General features: G+C 45.5%; 10 non-coding genes and 2 pseudogenes across 10 annotated transcripts; all 12 read right to left on the bottom strand.

Annotated features, from left to right (window-relative positions):
* Nucleotides 1-642: 642 nt before the first annotated feature.
* Nucleotides 643-833, bottom strand: LOC141232418 (U2 spliceosomal RNA). The gene has a single exon (XR_012298669.1). It is a non-coding gene; the product is annotated as a U2 spliceosomal RNA (small nuclear RNA).
* Nucleotides 834-1,948: 1,115 nt separating this feature from the next.
* Nucleotides 1,949-2,139, bottom strand: LOC141232434 (U2 spliceosomal RNA). Its single transcript, XR_012298684.1, has one exon. It is a non-coding gene; the product is annotated as a U2 spliceosomal RNA (small nuclear RNA).
* A 1,115-nt stretch (nucleotides 2,140-3,254) lies between these two features.
* On the bottom strand, nucleotides 3,255-3,439 carry LOC141232472 (U2 spliceosomal RNA). Its single transcript, XR_012298722.1, has one exon. It is a non-coding gene; the product is annotated as a U2 spliceosomal RNA (small nuclear RNA).
* A 524-nt stretch (nucleotides 3,440-3,963) lies between these two features.
* On the bottom strand, nucleotides 3,964-4,121 carry LOC141232562 (U2 spliceosomal RNA; annotated as a pseudogene).
* A 1,115-nt stretch (nucleotides 4,122-5,236) lies between these two features.
* On the bottom strand, nucleotides 5,237-5,427 carry LOC141232433 (U2 spliceosomal RNA). Its single transcript, XR_012298683.1, has one exon. It is a non-coding gene; the product is annotated as a U2 spliceosomal RNA (small nuclear RNA).
* Nucleotides 5,428-6,542: 1,115 nt separating this feature from the next.
* On the bottom strand, nucleotides 6,543-6,727 carry LOC141232471 (U2 spliceosomal RNA). Its single transcript, XR_012298721.1, has one exon. It is a non-coding gene; the product is annotated as a U2 spliceosomal RNA (small nuclear RNA).
* A 524-nt stretch (nucleotides 6,728-7,251) lies between these two features.
* LOC141232564 (U2 spliceosomal RNA) lies at nucleotides 7,252-7,409 on the bottom strand (annotated as a pseudogene).
* Nucleotides 7,410-8,524: 1,115 nt separating this feature from the next.
* On the bottom strand, nucleotides 8,525-8,715 carry LOC141232940 (U2 spliceosomal RNA). The gene has a single exon (XR_012299111.1). It is a non-coding gene; the product is annotated as a U2 spliceosomal RNA (small nuclear RNA).
* A 1,115-nt stretch (nucleotides 8,716-9,830) lies between these two features.
* Nucleotides 9,831-10,021, bottom strand: LOC141232928 (U2 spliceosomal RNA). Its single transcript, XR_012299099.1, has one exon. It is a non-coding gene; the product is annotated as a U2 spliceosomal RNA (small nuclear RNA).
* A 1,115-nt stretch (nucleotides 10,022-11,136) lies between these two features.
* LOC141232916 (U2 spliceosomal RNA) lies at nucleotides 11,137-11,327 on the bottom strand. The gene has a single exon (XR_012299088.1). It is a non-coding gene; the product is annotated as a U2 spliceosomal RNA (small nuclear RNA).
* Nucleotides 11,328-12,445: 1,118 nt separating this feature from the next.
* LOC141232904 (U2 spliceosomal RNA) lies at nucleotides 12,446-12,636 on the bottom strand. Its single transcript, XR_012299077.1, has one exon. It is a non-coding gene; the product is annotated as a U2 spliceosomal RNA (small nuclear RNA).
* A 1,118-nt stretch (nucleotides 12,637-13,754) lies between these two features.
* LOC141232893 (U2 spliceosomal RNA) lies at nucleotides 13,755-13,945 on the bottom strand. Its single transcript, XR_012299066.1, has one exon. It is a non-coding gene; the product is annotated as a U2 spliceosomal RNA (small nuclear RNA).
* Between the last annotated feature and the right edge of the window lie 1,106 nt (nucleotides 13,946-15,051).

Genomic DNA, 15,051 nt, shown 5'->3' with positions numbered 1-15,051 from the left:
TGAATGTCGCTGAGAAGCTCACAGAGACCGCCATAAGCAACAGTTTAACAGAATGCCACAGACTAATCAACCAAACTTTTTGGGTTGGGTTCTCTTTTATAGTCTGCAGGCATTAAATGAAAGAAGTCAGTGTTCCAGCAGAAGGAGACAACGTTTCAGAAAAGGCATTGTAGCAAACCAAAAAAGAAATTTTAAGCGCAGCAGAGTAACCAGCGCACATACCTGTTAGCTCAGGTGAGTTTAAAAGGCTGCTGTTGATAACAAGGGCATTTGCTAAATAGATGGTGTGTGTGCAACAATATACTGAAAGGTCAATTATATTGTGCAGCTTATCTCACCACCTGTAGTTATTTAGGTGAAAGCTCCAAAATGCTTGCCTAATATGTCTGTTAATCCAAAAGGAAGTAAAAAGGGAGAGCTAGAAAGATAGCATTGCATCACATTACATGGCAATGCAATGCACAGTTGCTGAAGTTGAACCAAAATGAGCTTGTAATCTGGCTTCTGCAACTTTGAACATGAAAAATCCAATGAGGAGAAGAAAAGCAAAGCCAAAGAGTCCATCCCCAAATCCGACAAACAAGCAAAATGAACAAAAAACATTGAATTCAATTCTTTCTGATTTTAGAAACTGCATTAAAGAAGGGGTGCACCGGTCCTGGAGATACTGCAATACCAGGTCAATGCGTGGAGTGGACAGAGCAAGCTCTTTTTCCATCTTCCTGTTCTAAAAATCCATTTAATATATGGTCCCCAGATAGGGGACGTATCAGATATTAAACTGATAAGAACAGATACTACACTTGATCTTAGCCAAAAGGCCGAGAAGCGATAACCAGAATTGGTTTCAAACTACGGAGCCACCCAAGGATCCTGAAAAGTCCATTTGTGGAGATGAGCTCCTGGACTCCCGTTAAGAAGACATGTTGTCAACCTCTAGATCCCTTACATGCCTGCACTTTTCGGCTTGCTGCTGCTGCAATCCACGCGTTTTAGATCTGCATAACTCCACCTCTTTAAACACAGCACCTTCACCCCCTGCTGTTCCCACCCGCCTCAACACCGTTGGAAGGGAGGAGAACCAATTAAGGCGGGGGGTGGGGTGGAACGAGCAGCTGTCTACCCTTAGCAGGAGGGCTCCTGATTACATACCTCTCCTGCTGCTGCTGCTGCTGGCTGTCCAGCAGCAGACTGAAGGTGGCTGCTGCTGTGCACAGGTATATAAAGGCTCAGAGCCTATTATGACACGCGCAGCCAGCGTTCCATTGCCACATTCCATCTACTGCAGGCAGGATACCTGGCTGGCTGAATGTCGCTGAGAAGCTCACAGAGACCGCCATAAGCAACAGTTTAACAGAATGCCACAGACTAATCAACCAAACTTTTTGGGTTGGGTTCTCTTTTATAGTCTGCAGGCATTAAATGAAAGAAGTCAGTGTTCCAGCAGAAGGAGACAACGTTTCAGAAAAGGCATTGTAGCAAACCAAAAAAGAAATTTTAAGCGCAGCAGAGTAACCAGCGCACATACCTGTTAGCTCAGGTGAGTTTAAAAGGCTGCTGTTGATAACAAGGGCATTTGCTAAATAGATGGTGTGTGTGCAACAATATACTGAAAGGTCAATTATATTGTGCAGCTTATCTCACCACCTGTAGTTATTTAGGTGAAAGCTCCAAAATGCTTGCCTAATATGTCTGTTTATCCAAAAGGAAGTAAAAAGGGAGAGCTAGAAAGATAGCATTGCATCACATTACATGGCAATGCAATGCACAGTTGCTGAAGTTGAACCAAAATGAGCTTGTAATCTGGCTTCTGCAACTTTGAACATGAAAAATCCAATGAGGAGAAGAAAAGCAAAGCCAAAGAGTCCATCCCCAAATCCGACAAACAAGCAAAATGAACAAAAAACATTGAATTCAATTCTTTCTGATTTTAGAAACTGCATTAAAGAAGGGGTGCACCGGTCCTGGAGATACTGCAATACCAGGTCAATGCGTGGAGTGGACAGAGCAAGCTCTTTTTCCATCTCCCTGTTCTAAAAATCCATTTAATATATGGTCCACAGATAGGGGACGTATCAGATATTAAACTGATAAGAACAGATACTACACTTGATCTTAGCCAAAAGGCCGAGAAGCGATAACCAGAATTGGTTTCAAACTACGGAGCCACCCAAGGATCCTGAAAAGTCCATTTGTGGAGATGAGCTCCTGGACTCCCGTTAAGAAGACATGTTGTCAACCTCTAGATCCCTTACATGCCTGCACTTTTCGGCTTGCTGCTGCTGCAATCCACGCGTTTTAGATCTGCATAACTCCACCTCTTTAAACACAGCACCTTCACCCCCTGCTGTTCCCACCCGCCTCAACACCGTTGGAAGGGAGGAGAACCAATTAAGGCGGGGGGTGGGGTGGAACGAGCAGCTGTCTACCCTTAGCAGGAGGGCTCCAGATTACATACCTCTCCTGCTGCTGCTGCTGCTGGCTGTCCAGCAGCAGACTGAAGGTGGCTGCTGCTGTGCACAGGTATATAAAGGCTCAGAGCCTATTATGACACGCGCAGCCAGCGTTCCATTGCCACATTCCATCTACTGCAGGCAGGATACCTGGCTGGCTGAATGTCGCTGAGAAGCTCACAGAGACCGCCATAAGCAACAGTTTAACAGAATGCCACAGACTAATCAACCAAACTTTTTGGGTTGGGTTCTCTTTTATAGTCTGCAGGCATTAAATGAAAGAAGTCAGTGTTACAGCAGAAGGAGACAACGTTTCAGAAAAGGCATTGTAGCAAACCAAAAAAGAAATTTTAAGCGCAGCAGAGTAACCAGCGCACATACCTGTTAGCTCAGGTGAGTTTAAAAGGCTGCTGTTGATAACAAGGGCATTTGCTAAATAGATGGTGTGTGTGCAACAATATACTGAAAGGTCAATTATATTGTGCAGCTTATCTCACCACCTGTAGTTATTTAGGTGAAAGCTCCAAAATGCTTGCCTAATATGTCTGTTTATCCAAATGGAAGTAAAAAGGGAGAGCTAGAAAGATAGCATTGCATCACATTACATGGCAATGCAATGCACAGTTGCTGAAGTTGAACCAAAATGAGCTTGTAATCTGGCTTCTGCAACTTTGAACATGAAAAATCCAATGAGGAGAAGAAAAGCAAAGCCAAAGAGTCCATCCCCAAATCCGACAAACAAGCAAAATGAACAAAAAACATTGAATTCAATTCTTTCTGATTTTAGAAACTGCATTAAAGAAGGGGTGCACCGGTCCTGGAGATACTGCAATACCAGGTCAATGCGTGGAGTGGACAGAGCAAGCTCTTTTTCCATCTCCCTGTTCTAAAAATCCATTTAATATATGGTCCCCAGATAGGGGACGTATCAGATATTAAACTGATAAGAACAGATTTTTTTTTGATTGAAGCTGCATCCAAGGCACTGAAAAATGTGACCGAAGTCACACCAAAACAGCGCACGAGGTGAGGATTCATGTGGACCCTTCCCGGAGGAGAGGGTTCCCAATAAACCATCCCCATCCCTCCGAGCCAGAAGGCCACAGCGAGGGTCAGGGATCTCCGATGCTCTCCCTAGCCGAAGCCGGAGAAGAGCCGTTTTCGTGCTCCCAGCTTCCATCTAGGCTGCCACCCTAGTGGAGCTGGAGCCTGTGTTGGTTTCTCAGCCCAAAGCTGACCGGACCTCCGACCGGGTTTATAAAAATTCCCCTTCCTAGCCCGGAGGCCAGGAATAGGGGGGGTTGCTCAGAAAGTATGATTGGCAAAGGTGCGGCGTGCTACGAAGCCAAGTCTTTCTGGGGTTCCCAGTCCCAGTAAGCTTGGACTCCCACCAGGGCGCCTACTCCTGGGGCACATTGCTCCAAAGCCCTCACACTTACCCAGCCTAGTGACTTCGATCCTGGAGGGCCATGTTTTCCATCAGATAACTCTATGAGCCACCTGGCGTACTAACAAGTGCACCAAACCAGTGTGTAATATGCATCAATTTACTAGGGCAGCCCAAGGACAAAACTGCCTTTTCAAAAGATACTACACTTGATCTTAGCCAAAAGGCCGAGAAGCGAACAGATACTACACTTGATCTTAGCCAAAAGGCCGAGAAGCGATAACCAGAATTGGTTTCAAACTACGGAGCCACCCAAGGATCCTGAAAAGTCCATTTGTGGAGATGAGCTCCTGGACTCCCGTTAAGAAGACATGTTGTCAACCTCTAGATCCCTTACATGCCTGCACTTTTCGGCTTGCTGCTGCTGCAATCCACGCGTTTTAGATCTGCATAACTCCACCTCTTTAAACACAGCACCTTCACCCCCTGCTGTTCCCACCCGCCTCAACACCGTTGGAAGGGAGGAGAACCAATTAAGGCGGGGGGTGGGGTGGAACGAGCAGCTGTCTACCCTTAGCAGGAGGGCTCCTGATTACATACCTCTCCTGCTGCTGCTGCTGCTGGCTGTCCAGCAGCAGACTGAAGGTGGCTGCTGCTGTGCACAGGTATATAAAGGCTCAGAGCCTATTATGACACGCGCAGCCAGCGTTCCATTGCCACATTCCATCTACTGCAGGCAGGATACCTGGCTGGCTGAATGTCGCTGAGAAGCTCACAGAGACCGCCATAAGCAACAGTTTAACAGAATGCCACAGACTAATCAACCAAACTTTTTGGGTTGGGTTCTCTTTTATAGTCTGCAGGCATTAAATGAAAGAAGTCAGTGTTCCAGCAGAAGGAGACAACGTTTCAGAAAAGGCATTGTAGCAAACCAAAAAAGAAATTTTAAGCGCAGCAGAGTAACCAGCGCACATACCTGTTAGCTCAGGTGAGTTTAAAAGGCTGCTGTTGATAACAAGGGCATTTGCTAAATAGATGGTGTGTGTGCAACAATATACTGAAAGGTCAATTATATTGTGCAGCTTATCTCACCACCTGTAGGTTTTTAGGTGAAAGCTCCAAAATGCTTGCCTAATATGTCTGTTTATCCAAAAGGAAGTAAAAAGGGAGAGCTAGAAAGATAGCATTGCATCACATTACATGGCAATGCAATGCACAGTTGCTGAAGTTGAACCAAAATGAGCTTGTAATCTGGCTTCTGCAACTTTGAACATGAAAAATCCAATGAGGAGAAGAAAAGCAAAGCCAAAGAGTCCATCCCCAAATCCGACAAACAAGCAAAATGAACAAAAAACATTGAATTCAATTCTTTCTGATTTTAGAAACTGCATTAAAGAAGGGGTGCACCGGTCCTGGAGATACTGCAATACCAGGTCAATGCGTGGAGTGGACAGAGCAAGCTCTTTTTCCATCTCCCTGTTCTAAAAATCCATTTAATATATGGTCCACAGATAGGGGACGTATCAGATATTAAACTGATAAGAACAGATACTACACTTGATCTTAGCCAAAAGGCCGAGAAGCGATAACCAGAATTGGTTTCAAACTACGGAGCCACCCAAGGATCCTGAAAAGTCCATTTGTGGAGATGAGCTCCTGGACTCCCGTTAAGAAGACATGTTGTCAACCTCTAGATCCCTTACATGCCTGCACTTTTCGGCTTGCTGCTGCTGCAATCCACGCGTTTTAGATCTGCATAACTCCACCTCTTTAAACACAGCACCTTCACCCCCTGCTGTTCCCACCCGCCTCAACACCGTTGGAAGGGAGGAGAACCAATTAAGGCGGGGGGTGGGGTGGAACGAGCAGCTGTCTACCCTTAGCAGGAGGGCTCCAGATTACATACCTCTCCTGCTGCTGCTGCTGCTGGCTGTCCAGCAGCAGACTGAAGGTGGCTGCTGCTGTGCACAGGTATATAAAGGCTCAGAGCCTATTATGACACGCGCAGCCAGCGTTCCATTGCCACATTCCATCTACTGCAGGCAGGATACCTGGCTGGCTGAATGTCGCTGAGAAGCTCACAGAGACCGCCATAAGCAACAGTTTAACAGAATGCCACAGACTAATCAACCAAACTTTTTGGGTTGGGTTCTCTTTTATAGTCTGCAGGCATTAAATGAAAGAAGTCAGTGTTACAGCAGAAGGAGACAACGTTTCAGAAAAGGCATTGTAGCAAACCAAAAAAGAAATTTTAAGCGCAGCAGAGTAACCAGCGCACATACCTGTTAGCTCAGGTGAGTTTAAAAGGCTGCTGTTGATAACAAGGGCATTTGCTAAATAGATGGTGTGTGTGCAACAATATACTGAAAGGTCAATTATATTGTGCAGCTTATCTCACCACCTGTAGTTATTTAGGTGAAAGCTCCAAAATGCTTGCCTAATATGTCTGTTTATCCAAATGGAAGTAAAAAGGGAGAGCTAGAAAGATAGCATTGCATCACATTACATGGCAATGCAATGCACAGTTGCTGAAGTTGAACCAAAATGAGCTTGTAATCTGGCTTCTGCAACTTTGAACATGAAAAATCCAATGAGGAGAAGAAAAGCAAAGCCAAAGAGTCCATCCCCAAATCCGACAAACAAGCAAAATGAACAAAAAACATTGAATTCAATTCTTTCTGATTTTAGAAACTGCATTAAAGAAGGGGTGCACCGGTCCTGGAGATACTGCAATACCAGGTCAATGCGTGGAGTGGACAGAGCAAGCTCTTTTTCCATCTCCCTGTTCTAAAAATCCATTTAATATATGGTCCCCAGATAGGGGACGTATCAGATATTAAACTGATAAGAACAGATTTTTTTTTGATTGAAGCTGCATCCAAGGCACTGAAAAATGTGACCGAAGTCACACCAAAACAGCGCACGAGGTGAGGATTCATGTGGACCCTTCCCGGAGGAGAGGGTTCCCAATAAACCATCCCCATCCCTCCGAGCCAGAAGGCCACAGCGAGGGTCAGGGATCTCCGATGCTCTCCCTAGCCGAAGCCGGAGAAGAGCCGTTTTCGTGCTCCCAGCTTCCATCTAGGCTGCCACCCTAGTGGAGCTGGAGCCTGTGTTGGTTTCTCAGCCCAAAGCTGACCGGACCTCCGACCGGGTTTATAAAAATTCCCCTTCCTAGCCCGGAGGCCAGGAATAGGGGGGGTTGCTCAGAAAGTATGATTGGCAAAGGTGCGGCGTGCTACGAAGCCAAGTCTTTCTGGGGTTCCCAGTCCCAGTAAGCTTGGACTCCCACCAGGGCGCCTACTCCTGGGGCACATTGCTCCAAAGCCCTCACACTTACCCAGCCTAGTGACTTCGATCCTGGAGGGCCATGTTTTCCATCAGATAACTCTATGAGCCACCTGGCGTACTAACAAGTGCACCAAACCAGTGTGTAATATGCATCAATTTACTAGGGCAGCCCAAGGACAAAACTGCCTTTTCAAAAGATACTACACTTGATCTTAGCCAAAAGGCCGAGAAGCGAACAGATACTACACTTGATCTTAGCCAAAAGACCGAGAAGCGATAACCAGAATTGGTTTCAAACTACGGAGCCACCCAAGGATCCTGAAAAGTCCATTTGTGGAGATGAGCTCCTGGACTCCCGTTAAGAAGACATGTTGTCAACCTCTAGATCCCTTACATGCCTGCACTTTTCGGCTTGCTGCTGCTGCAATCCACGCGTTTTAGATCTGCATAACTCCACCTCTTTAAACACAGCACCTTCACCCCCTGCTGTTCCCACCCGCCTCAACACCGTTGGAAGGGAGGAGAACCAATTAAGGCGGGGGGTGGGGTGGAACGAGCAGCTGTCTACCCTTAGCAGGAGGGCTCCTGATTACATACCTCTCCTGCTGCTGCTGCTGCTGGCTGTCCAGCAGCAGACTGAAGGTGGCTGCTGCTGTGCACAGGTATATAAAGGCTCAGAGCCTATTATGACACGCGCAGCCAGCGTTCCATTGCCACATTCCATCTACTGCAGGCAGGATACCTGGCTGGCTGAATGTCGCTGAGAAGCTCACAGAGACCGCCATAAGCAACAGTTTAACAGAATGCCACAGACTAATCAACCAAACTTTTTGGGTTGGGTTCTCTTTTATAGTCTGCAGGCATTAAATGAAAGAAGTCAGTGTTCCAGCAGAAGGAGACAACGTTTCAGAAAAGGCATTGTAGCAAACCAAAAAAGAAATTTTAAGCGCAGCAGAGTAACCAGCGCACATACCTGTTAGCTCAGGTGAGTTTAAAAGGCTGCTGTTGATAACAAGGGCATTTGCTAAATAGATGGTGTGTGTGCAACAATATACTGAAAGGTCAATTATATTGTGCAGCTTATCTCACCACCTGTAGGTTTTTAGGTGAAAGCTCCAAAATGCTTGCCTAATATGTCTGTTTATCCAAAAGGAAGTAAAAAGGGAGAGCTAGAAAGATAGCATTGCATCACATTACATGGCAATGCAATGCACAGTTGCTGAAGTTGAACCAAAATGAGCTTGTAATCTGGCTTCTGCAACTTTGAACATGAAAAATCCAATGAGGAGAAGAAAAGCAAAGCCAAAGAGTCCATCCCCAAATCCGACAAACAAGCAAAATGAACAAAAAACATTGAATTCAATTCTTTCTGATTTTAGAAACTGCATTAAAGAAGGGGTGCACCGGTCCTGGAGATACTGCAATACCAGGTCAATGCGTGGAGTGGACAGAGCAAGCTCTTTTTCCATCTCCCTGTTCTAAAAATCCATTTAATATATGGTCCCCAGATAGGGGACGTATCAGATATTAAACTGATAAGAACAGATACTACACTTGATCTTAGCCAAAAGGCCGAGAAGCGATAACCAGAATTGGTTTCAAACTACGGAGCCACCCAAGGATCCTGAAAAGTCCATTTGTGGAGATGAGCTCCTGGACTCCCGTTAAGAAGACATGTTGTCAACCTCTAGATCCCTTACATGCCTGCACTTTTCGGCTTGCTGCTGCTGCAATCCACGCGTTTTAGATCTGCATAACTCCACCTCTTTAAACACAGCACCTTCACCCCCTGCTGTTCCCACCCGCCTCAACACCGTTGGAAGGGAGGAGAACCAATTAAGGCGGGGGGTGGGGTGGAACGAGCAGCTGTCTACCCTTAGCAGGAGGGCTCCAGATTACATACCTCTCCTGCTGCTGCTGCTGCTGGCTGTCCAGCAGCAGACTGAAGGTGGCTGCTGCTGTGCACAGGTATATAAAGGCTCAGAGCCTATTATGACACGCGCAGCCAGCGTTCCATTGCCACATTCCATCTACTGCAGGCAGGATACCTGGCTGGCTGAATGTCGCTGAGAAGCTCACAGAGACCGCCATAAGCAACAGTTTAACAGAATGCCACAGACTAATCAACCAAACTTTTTGGGTTGGGTTCTCTTTTATAGTCTGCAGGCATTAAATGAAAGAAGTCAGTGTTCCAGCAGAAGGAGACAACGTTTCAGAAAAGGCATTGTAGCAAACCAAAAAAGAAATTTTAAGCGCAGCAGAGTAACCAGCGCACATACCTGTTAGCTCAGGTGAGTTTAAAAGGCTGCTGTTGATAACAAGGGCATTTGCTAAATAGATGGTGTGTGTGCAACAATATACTGAAAGGTCAATTATATTGTGCAGCTTATCTCACCACCTGTAGTTATTTAGGTGAAAGCTCCAAAATGCTTGCCTAATATGTCTGTTTATCCAAAAGGAAGTAAAAAGGGAGAGCTGGAAAGATAGCATTGCATCACATTACATGGCAATGCAATGCACAGTTGCTGAAGTTGAACCAAAATGAGCTTGTAATCTGGCTTCTGCAACTTTGAACATGAAAAATCCAATGAGGAGAAGAAAAGCAAAGCCAAAGAGTCCATCCCCAAATCCGACAAACAAGCAAAATGAACAAAAAACATTGAATTAAATTCTTTCTGATTTTAGAAACTGCATTAAAGAAGGGGTGCACCGGTCCTGGAGATACTGCAATACCAGGTCAATGCGTGGAGTGGACAGAGCAAGCTCTTTTTCCATCTCCCTGTTCTAAAAATCCATTTAATATATGGTCCCCAGATAGGGGACGTATCAGATATTAAACTGATAAGAACAGATACTACACTTGATCTTAGCCAAAAGGCCGAGAAGCGATAACCAGAATTGGTTTCAAACTACGGAGCCACCCAAGGATCCTGAAAAGTCCATTTGTGGAGATGAGCTCCTGGACTCCCGTTAAGAAGACATGTTGTCAACCTCTAGATCCCTTACATGCCTGCACTTTTCGGCTTGCTGCTGCTGCAATCCACGCGTTTTAGATCTGCATAACTCCACCTCTTTAAACACAGCACCTTCACCCCCTGCTGTTCCCACCCGCCTCAACACCGTTGGAAGGGAGGAGAACCAATTAAGGCGGGGGGTGGGGTGGAACGAGCAGCTGTCTACCCTTAGCAGGAGGGCTCCTGATTACATACCTCTCCTGCTGCTGCTGCTGCTGGCTGTCCAGCAGCAGACTGAAGGTGGCTGCTGCTGTGCACAGGTATATAAAGGCTCAGAGCCTATTATGACACGCGCAGCCAGCGTTCCATTGCCACATTCCATCTACTGCAGGCAGGATACCTGGCTGGCTGAATGTCGCTGAGAAGCTCACAGAGACCGCCATAAGCAACAGTTTAACAGAATGCCACAGACTAATCAACCAAACTTTTTGGGTTGGGTTCTCTTTTATAGTCTGCAGGCATTAAATGAAAGAAGTCAGTGTTCCAGCAGAAGGAGACAACGTTTCAGAAAAGGCATTGTAGCAAACCAAAAAAGAAATTTTAAGCGCAGCAGAGTAACCAGCGCACATACCTGTTAGCTCAGGTGAGTTTAAAAGGCTGCTGTTGATAACAAGGGCATTTGCTAAATAGATGGTGTGTGTGCAACAATATACTGAAAGGTCAATTATATTGTGCAGCTTATCTCACCACCTGTAGTTATTTAGGTGAAAGCTCCAAAATGCTTGCCTAATATGTCTGTTTATCCAAAAGGAAGTAAAAAGGGAGAGCTAGAAAGATAGCATTGCATCACATTACATGGCAATGCAATGCACAGTTGCTGAAGTTGAACCAAAATGAGCTTGTAATCTGGCTTCTGCAACTTTGAACATGAAAAATCCAATGAGGAGAAGAAAAGCAAAGCCAAAGAGTATATCCCCAAATCCGACAAACAAGCAAAATGAACAAAAAACATTGAATTCAATTCTTTCTGATTTTAGAAACTGCATTAAAGAAGGGGTGCACCGGTCCTGGAGATACTGCAATACCAGGTCAATGCGTGGAGTGGACAGAGCAAGCTCTTTTTCCATCTCCCTGTTCTAAAAATCCATTTAATATATGGTCCCCAGATAGGGGACGTATCAGATATTAAACTGATAAGAACAGATACTACACTTGATCTTAGCCAAAAGGCCGAGAAGCGATAACCAGAATTGGTTTCAAACTACGGAGCCACCCAAGGATCCTGAAAAGTCCATTTGTGGAGATGAGCTCCTGGACTCCCGTTAAGAAGACATGTTGTCAACCTCTAGATCCCTTACATGCCTGCACTTTTCGGCTTGCTGCTGCTGCAATCCACGCGTTTTAGATCTGCATAACTCCACCTCTTTAAACACAGCACCTTCACCCCTTGCTGTTCCCACCCGCCTCAACACCGTTGGAAGGGAGGAGAACCAATTAAGGCGGGGGGTGGGGTGGAACGAGCAGCTGTCTACCCTTAGCAGGAGGGCTCCTGATTACATACCTCTCCTGCTGCTGCTGCTGCTGCTGGCTGTCCAGCAGCAGACTGAAGGTGGCTGCTGCTGTGCACAGGTATATAAAGGCTCAGAGCCTATTATGACACGCGCAGCCAGCGTTCCATTGCCACATTCCATCTACTGCAGGCAGGATACCTGGCTGGCTGAATGTCGCTGAGAAGCTCACAGAGACCGCCATAAGCAACAGTTTAACAGAATGCCACAGACTAATCAACCAAACTTTTTGGGTTGGGTTCTCTTTTATAGTCTGCAGGCATTAAATGAAAGAAGTCAGTGTTCCAGCAGAAGGAGACAACGTTTCAGAAAAGGCATTGTAGCAAACCAAAAAAGAAATTTTAAGCGCAGCAGAGTAACCAGCGCACATACCTGTTAGCTCAGGTGAGTTTAAAAGGCTGCTGTTGATAACAAGGGCATTTGCTAAATAGATGGTGTGTGTGCAACAATATACTGAAAGGTCAATTATATTGTGCAGCTTATCTCACCACCTGTAGTTATTTAGGTGAAAGCTCCAAAATGCTTGCCTAATATGTCTGTTTATCCAAAAGGAAGTAAAAAGGGAGAGCTAGAAAGATAGCATTGCATCACATTACATGGCAATGCAATGCACAGTTGCTGAAGTTGAACCAAAATGAGCTTGTAATCTGGCTTCTGCAACTTTGAACATGAAAAATCCAATGAGGAGAAGAAAAGCAAAGCCAAAGAGTATATCCCCAAATCCGACAAACAAGCAAAATGAACAAAAAACATTGAATTCAATTCTTTCTGATTTTAGAAACTGCATTAAAGAAGGGGTGCACCGGTCCTGGAGATACTGCAATACCAGGTCAATGCGTGGAGTGGACAGAGCAAGCTCTTTTTCCATCTCCCTGTTCTAAAAATCCATTTAATATATGGTCCCCAGATAGGGGACGTATCAGATATTAAACTGATAAGAACAGATACTACACTTGATCTTAGCCAAAAGGCCGAGAAGCGATAACCAGAATTGGTTTCAAACTACGGAGCCACCCAAGGATCCTGAAAAGTCCATTTGTGGAGATGAGCTCCTGGACTCCCGTTAAGAAGACATGTTGTCAACCTCTAGATCCCTTACATGCCTGCACTTTTCGGCTTGCTGCTGCTGCAATCCACGCGTTTTAGATCTGCATAACTCCACCTCTTTAAACACAGCACCTTCACCCCTTGCTGTTCCCACCCGCCTCAACACCGTTGGAAGGGAGGAGAACCAATTAAGGCGGGGGGTGGGGTGGAACGAGCAGCTGTCTACCCTTAGCAGGAGGGCTCCTGATTACATACCTCTCCTGCTGCTGCTGCTGCTGCTGGCTGTCCAGCAGCAGACTGAAGGTGGCTGCTGCTGTGCACAGGTATATAAAGGCTCAGAGCCTATTATGACACGCGCAGCCAGCGTTCCATTGCCACATTCCATCTACTGCAGGCAGGATACCTGGCTGGCTGAATGTCGCTGAGAAGCTCACAGAGACCGCCATAAGCAACAGTTTAACAGAATGCCACAGACTAATCAACCAAACTTTTTGGGTTGGGTTCTCTTTTATAGTCTGCAGGCATTAAATGAAAGAAGTCAGTGTTCCAGCAGAAGGAGACAACGTTTCAGAAAAGGCATTGTAGCAAACCAAAAAAGAAATTTTAAGCGCAGCAGAGTAACCAGCGCACATACCTGTTAGCTCAGGTGAGTTTAAAAGGCTGCTGTTGATAACAAGGGCATTTGCTAAATAGATGGTGTGTGTGCAACAATATACTGAAAGGTCAATTATATTGTGCAGCTTATCTCCCCACCTGTAGTTATTTAGGTGAAAGCTCCAAAATGCTTGCCTAATATGTCTGTTTATCCAAAAGGAAGTAAAAAGGGAGAGCTAGAAAGATAGCATTGCATCACATTACATGGCAATGCAATGCACAGTTGCTGAAGTTGAACCAAAATGAGCTTGTAATCTGGCTTCTGCAACTTTGAACATGAAAAATCCAATGAGGAGAAGAAAAGCAAAGCCAAAGAGTCCATCCCCAAATCCGACAAACAAGCAAAATGAACAAAAAACATTGAATTCAATTCATTCTGATTTTAGAAACTGCATTAAAGAAGGGGTGCACCGGTCCTGGAGATACTGCAATACCAGGTCAATGCGTGGAGTGGACAGAGCAAGCTCTTTTTCCATCTCCCTGTTCTAAAAATCCATTTAATATATGGTCCCCAGATAGGGGACGTATCAGATATTAAACTGATAAGAACAGATACTACACTTGATCTTAGCCAAAAGGCCGAGAAGCGATAACCAGAATTGGTTTCAAACTACGGAGCCACCCAAGGATCCTGAAAAGTCCATTTGTGGAGATGAGCTCCTGGACTCCCGTTAAGAAGACATGTTGTCAACCTCTAGATCCCTTACATGCCTGCACTTTTCGGCTTGCTGCTGCTGCAATCCACGCGTTTTAGATCTGCATAACTCCACCTCTTTAAACACAGCACCTTCACCCCCTGCTGTTCCCACCCGCCTCAACACCGTTGGAAGGGAGGAGAACCAATTAAGGCGGGGGGTGGGGTGGAACGAGCAGCTGTCTACCCTTAGCAGGAGGGCTCCTGATTACATACCTCTCCTGCTGCTGCTGCTGCTGGCTGTCCAGCAGCAGACTGAAGGTGGCTGCTGCTGTGCACAGGTATATAAAGGCTCAGAGCCTATTATGACACGCGCAGCCAGCGTTCCATTGCCACATTCCATCTACTGCAGGCAGGATACCTGGCTGGCTGAATGTCGCTGAGAAGCTCACAGAGACCGCCATAAGCAACAGTTTAACAGAATGCCACAGACTAATCAACCAAACTTTTTGGGTTGGGTTCTCTTTTATAGTCTGCAGGCATTAAATGAAAGAAGTCAGTGTTCCAGCAGAAGGAGACAACGTTTCAGAAAAGGCATTGTAGCAAACCAAAAAAGAAATTTTAAGCGCAGCAGAGTAACCAGCGCACATACCTGTTAGCTCAGGTGAGTTTAAAAGGCTGCTGTTGATAACAAGGGCATTTGCTAAATAGATGGTGTGTGTGCAACAATATACTGAAAGGTCAATTATATTGTGCAGCTTATCTCACCACCTGTAGTTATTTAGGTGAAAGCTCCAAAATGCTTGCCTAATATGTCTGTTTATCCAAAAGGAAGTAAAAAGGGAGAGCTAGAAAGATAGCATTGCATCACATTACATGGCAATGCAATGCACAGTTGCTGAAGTTGAACCAAAATGAGCTTGTAATCTGGCTTCTGCAACTTTGAACATGAAAAATCCAATGAGGAGAAGAAAAGCAAAGCCAAAGAGTCCATCCCCAAATCCGACAAACAAGCAAAATGAACAAAAAACATTGAATTCAATTCTTTCTGATTTTAGAAACT

The sequence above is a fragment of the Phyllobates terribilis genome, unplaced genomic scaffold (assembly GCF_046119375.1).
Source record: "Phyllobates terribilis strain yellow unplaced genomic scaffold, ASM4611937v1 Scaffold_540__1_contigs__length_1147954, whole genome shotgun sequence".
NCBI classification, from domain to species: Eukaryota; Metazoa; Chordata; class Amphibia; order Anura; family Dendrobatidae; genus Phyllobates; species Phyllobates terribilis.
Note: the sequence above shows the minus strand (reverse complement) of the source record. Positions and strands in the feature narration are given on the sequence as shown.